Source organism: Cryptomeria japonica, chromosome 8 (assembly GCF_030272615.1).
Source record: "Cryptomeria japonica chromosome 8, Sugi_1.0, whole genome shotgun sequence".
Taxonomy (NCBI): Eukaryota; Viridiplantae; Streptophyta; class Pinopsida; order Cupressales; family Cupressaceae; genus Cryptomeria; species Cryptomeria japonica.
This window is the reverse complement of record NC_081412.1, coordinates 402,731,378-402,736,112: the sequence shown is the minus strand read 5'-3', so window position 1 is coordinate 402,736,112 and position 4,735 is coordinate 402,731,378. Positions and strand designations below refer to the sequence as shown.

The following is a 4,735-nucleotide window of genomic DNA, read 5'->3' as shown; positions in this document are numbered from 1 at the left end:
TACTTAAAATATAATTTATATGCAACCGAAATGATCTCAATACTCGTTAGTACTCAAACTATTATATCCAACACAAATGGTCCAATAGTTGAACACAATAAAACTTTGTTGTTATAAAAACAACACTTTATTATTTAAAACACAGCTTATATTTAAATTTAAATAATCATAAAACTTTTTGACAATCTTACATATTTAATGATAAAATACAAGATATTTATTTTGCGTACTCAAAGAAATGACTATATAATCCTTTAGATGCACCAAACATCTATTAGAATCCTTACATACATATATATTACCACTCCAATATTTATACACATAAAAATAGTATTTTTATTTATAACAACAATATTTATTTAGATGAATATCTTATTTTATAAAAGATAACTATAATATTTTATATGACAGAGATCTAAACACAATTGCCACCATTTCTTGCACATTACACCCAAAAGTAGGGTGCAAATACCTCAATAATCTAACAAAGAAACAGACTGCCAAACGGTAAGAAAACGTGCGGTGAGCGTGGATCGAACACGCGACCTTCAGATCTTCAGTCTGACGCTCTCCCAACTGAGCTATCCCCGCATTGACAAGACCACTTGTGATTTTAATTTTTATCTACATTAAACTTTTAAAATAGGTGGTGGGGCGGGCTGCATAGTTATAATCGTTACTCGGAACTCTCAAAACGTGTGTTGTGGAGCGCGGCGCAGAACTATCTAGTTTTAGTCCCACATTCAGCATGGGTTCAATGCTGAAATAGATGTGCTATAAATACCCCGCTTGTGAACACACTAAACCACGGAGCCGTGTGGTCAAGACAGCGCGAACTATTCTTTCGCCTTTTACTAAAGAATACCGTGTCTTGGCCACCTAAAGCGGCATACGCCTAATTTTGGAGGCTTTCTCTAACCAAAGAGAAGGCCCAACAACACTAAATTACAAAATTATATATATATAATATATAAATATATATGTTTTAACTTGGGTGTCTTTGTGATCCAAACTAATATTTATATATATATATATTTTAACTTGGGTTTCTTTGTGATCCAACCTATGATATCAATTTGGGGTGAGATTAGGTGTATTCAAACTATTTTGCTCATAGATAAAGATGGGCAAACCCAAATCAAATTTATGACTCTAAATTGAGGTGAGTTTAGGATCAATTTCACTCCAATTTGAAGTGAGTTTAAAGATTTTCAAACTCAACCCAACTTATGATTCTAATTTGAAGTGAGTTTAAAGATGGGCAAACCCAATTCAACATGTGACTCTAATATGAGGAGTTTGGACCCAATTTGTGACACCAATTTGAAGCGAGTTTAGACCCAACTTGTGACTCCAATTTGAAGTGAGTTAAAAGATGGGCAAACTCAACCAAACCTAATTCTAATTTGAGGTGAGTTTGGACCCAATTTGTAACTCTAATTTGAAGTGAGTTTAAAGATGGACAAACCCAACTCAACATGTGACTCTAATATGAGGCGAGTTTGGACCCAGTTTGTGACTCCAATTTGAAGTGAGTTTGGACCCAATAGTGAGATGGGTAAACCCAACCCCAAAACTATCACTTGTGAAAATATATTTTCAACTAATGTTATCTTTTAATTTATCATATTTCCTAGGCATGCCTTTAGGAGGAAGACTCATTAGGTGCATACTCATCAAAATGACAAGCCATATAAAGAACACAAATAAAATTAAATAATAAAAACAAATGACTCTATAAAGGAGGGGAAAATATACACGTGGTAGAACACCTATCCTTGTCTATATCATAGAAAGACACGAGTGTACTGAGGATGGACAATATGTATATGATAAAACACTTATCCTCATCTATATCATAGAAAGGCATGAGTGTATTGAGGATAGATAGATGATAAGCCATAAAAAGATAGGAAGACATCAAAATCATCAATTCATGCATGTAAACCAATTAAAGACAATGATCTATGAGAATCTATGATGATGACACTTTAAGTGTAGGTAGGTAGGATCAAATAGATGTGACAAATTGAAGGCTCAAACTCGAATTAAGATGTGATAATAAAACACAAACAAGGATAAATTCAAATTTCCAACAAATTTGACATTAAAAAATGTGATAAATTTTTTTAAATTTGAAAGTCCTAATCAGAATGAAGGATAATTCTTGATGCCAAACACTAGGTTATATTGGAATGTTAGATTACCAAAATGTAAAGGGAAAAACCACCGCATAAATAAAGGATAATTCAATTGAAAAATAGATAAATAAGTTGCAATTAATACCAAATGTTGTAACAAATGTAAAATAAATTAAATTAAATGCATGGGTACTTAACTTCATATTAGATGAAGACATCATTGCACAAGTGATACAAGTTTATTTGTTATGATGCCATCATTTAAAAACCTATTATAAGATTGCCACTAAATTGGACATTTGACTAGTTAAATTCTCTTGTTCATTTTTGTGAGTGTAGATTTGACCTTGTGTATGAAACCAAATCTATGTTTCACATATTTAATCTGGATAGATTTAATTATTTGAAACATCTTTTCTTTTGTGTATACTCTCAAAAGCCTATTACCAACAAGCAATTCTTAGAAATACCTTTGAAGAATATGTTGAATTGTGAGGGTAGTGTTCTTAATCAAACCCCTAAAGGAATAATTCAATGACAATAAACCAAGGTCAAGAATCACAAGAAAGCATGCAATATGCTCCTAGGATAATGTCACAAGCAAATACAAAATGATTGATTATTATTTAAGCTCTCTGTACTATACAATTGTTCACATTACATGCACTAAAGTATGCCAGCTTTGATGTAACAACAACATTAAGATTGTCTTTCTATTGTGGAATTCAACACCATAAATTTTTTTTTAAATATGGAGTCATAAAACTTTGCATCATCCTTCCCACTCAAGCCAAAGTAATGTGAATCATTATTTACTACGATAAGTTTGTATAAGTCATGCCACAATATAATCATTTTAGAATTGTATTTCATATTGTAGTGTTCTAAAATTGCACCCCTTGCAATTTCCGACCGCATTTGTGTCTTCGCCTTAGTGTTTGCGCTCCTCGGCCTGATCGAAGACCTGATTATGCTCACACATGTCAAAAACTTCATTCAACTCAGTGATGCACCCAACTGTCACCTTGATCCTGCCCCAAATTAGGGCAGGACCAGGGCGTGGTTCCCTAGTCCCCCTTAATGGGGACCTATCCTTGGGCCCCTCCCCTTGACCTATCTAAAATTTGAAGCGAGAAAACCCCTCCATGTCGGCTCATGTCAAACAATTAATGAATTCATCCTACTGGAAAGTATATAAGAGGGATTTCCCCTCTCATTTGAAAAACCACGATCAATCCACAATCATTATCAAATATTCAAGCATTCAAGAGATCAAGCATTCAAGAGCAATTGAGCATTTTTAGTATTCCTTCAAGCTTTGGAGCAGCAATGAAGTCAAGATTCCAAGCATTAAAGAGGATATCATCATTCTATTCCATGAAATCATAATTCCATGTGGAGGCAAGAAAAAATTCATAAGGAGGAAGTAGGTGAGTAGTTGTACTTCTGGATTTAAGCTTTATTTGCAGAGATGGAGAAACCCTTTTCGATGCGCAAAAAATTTGAAGGATTGAGAGGGTGGGCGACCTGGTTCAGACACACGATCCCTGCTACTTTTGGCTGATTTCACAGGGCAGCTCCGAATCATCTAAAAATTCTCATATCTAGGTGCACGACGAAGTCCCAAATCTGTAGCTCATTGTTTTCTCATATTTGTCTTCATTTCCAACACTTAGTCTTAATTCAACTAGTCAACTTACAAAAGAGGGTTAAACACATTCCATTCCAATCAATCTATTTAGTATTCATTCCTAATTTGATTAGTAACTAAATCTAGTGGATTTACCCCCTCTTTTGAATGTAAAGGCATCTCCCCAAAGAAAAAATAGGTGATTTGATGATTTCTCTTTCTACCTTGTGAATTGCCTCCCCAAAGCAAAAATAGGTGATTTGATGATTTCTCTTTCTACCTTGCGAATTGCCAAGTCACCTAAATTTTCCCCTTTACATTTTGGTGAGCCCGACATGTCTTATGCCTACTTCTGATTTTCATTTTCAGATTTGATTCATATGCAATTTAAAATTCAAATTTTCAATTACAAGTTTAAATTTTTTGTAATTTAAAAAAAATTAGAGGTTAAATTCACAAAAAAACCCTAATTTTTAGATTCAAAATTGAGCTTGTGATTTGTCTAAATTGGATTAATTGTTTCAGATCTGAGAACTCTTTAATTTTGCAATTCAATTTTTCATTTACATGTTCAATTTTTCAAAAAAATAAAAATTAAGTGGTTAAATAAAAAAACCCTAGTGTAGATCTTGATTTAATTTTCAAATTTGAGTCCTTGCTTCACTTTCCCACCTTACAACATTCAAATTTTCAAATTTAAATTTTTAAAATTAAGTGGTTTATGCAACAAACCTTAATTTTTAAATTTAAATTAATCTTGTGCACTTTTCAATTTTTCTTTAAGCATTTAATTGAGTCAATTAAATCTAAAGCCTCTTGTTGTACTTCTAAATATCATAAAAGTCGACCCTTAAGTGTGCCCTTTTGGTTATTCTCTCAATTAATCATATTCTCAAACATCCTAAGTGTGTCCTATTTTGACCTTCAAGGCTTGTTTTCACATATCTAGACATCTCCAATTCCC

At 32.9% G+C, this 4,735-nt stretch overlaps 2 non-coding genes across 2 annotated transcripts; one reads left to right on the top strand and one right to left on the bottom strand.

The window, feature by feature from the left end:
- Window positions 1–518: 518 nt before the first annotated feature.
- TRNAF-GAA (transfer RNA phenylalanine (anticodon GAA)) lies at window positions 519–591 on the bottom strand. The gene has a single exon. It is a non-coding gene; the product is annotated as a tRNA-Phe (tRNA).
- A 220-nt stretch (window positions 592–811) lies between these two features.
- Window positions 812–926, top strand: LOC131079492 (U5 spliceosomal RNA). The gene has a single exon (XR_009113985.2). It is a non-coding gene; the product is annotated as a U5 spliceosomal RNA (small nuclear RNA).
- The last annotated feature ends 3,809 nt before the right edge of the window (window positions 927–4,735 follow it).